The following is a 335-nucleotide window of genomic DNA, read 5'->3' as shown; positions in this document are numbered from 1 at the left end:
TATAAAGTATTATTTTTAAATTAATTAAAATATTTTAAAATATTAATCAAAATATTATTTTCTCTTTAATCAAATTATACACTTTAACATAAAATAATATTACCCTATTTCATCTCAAAAACTACTTCAACCATTTGATTTCTTTTGTAGAAGTTGTTTTCATCCAAGTACTGGGAAATTTGTAAGGATCTAAACTCATAATACAATGTTGTTATCTATATTATGGGTAGGATTTTGTACGAACGTAACTGCGAAGCAATCACAAAAACACTTGTCACGCGGTCGCTATTTTTTTCCTCCTAAATCAATGGAAAAAGTTGATGGAAATGTATAAA

This window comes from Arachis duranensis, chromosome 7 (genome assembly GCF_000817695.3).
Source record: "Arachis duranensis cultivar V14167 chromosome 7, aradu.V14167.gnm2.J7QH, whole genome shotgun sequence".
Classification (NCBI taxonomy): domain Eukaryota; kingdom Viridiplantae; phylum Streptophyta; class Magnoliopsida; order Fabales; family Fabaceae; genus Arachis; species Arachis duranensis.
Note: the sequence above shows the minus strand (reverse complement) of the source record.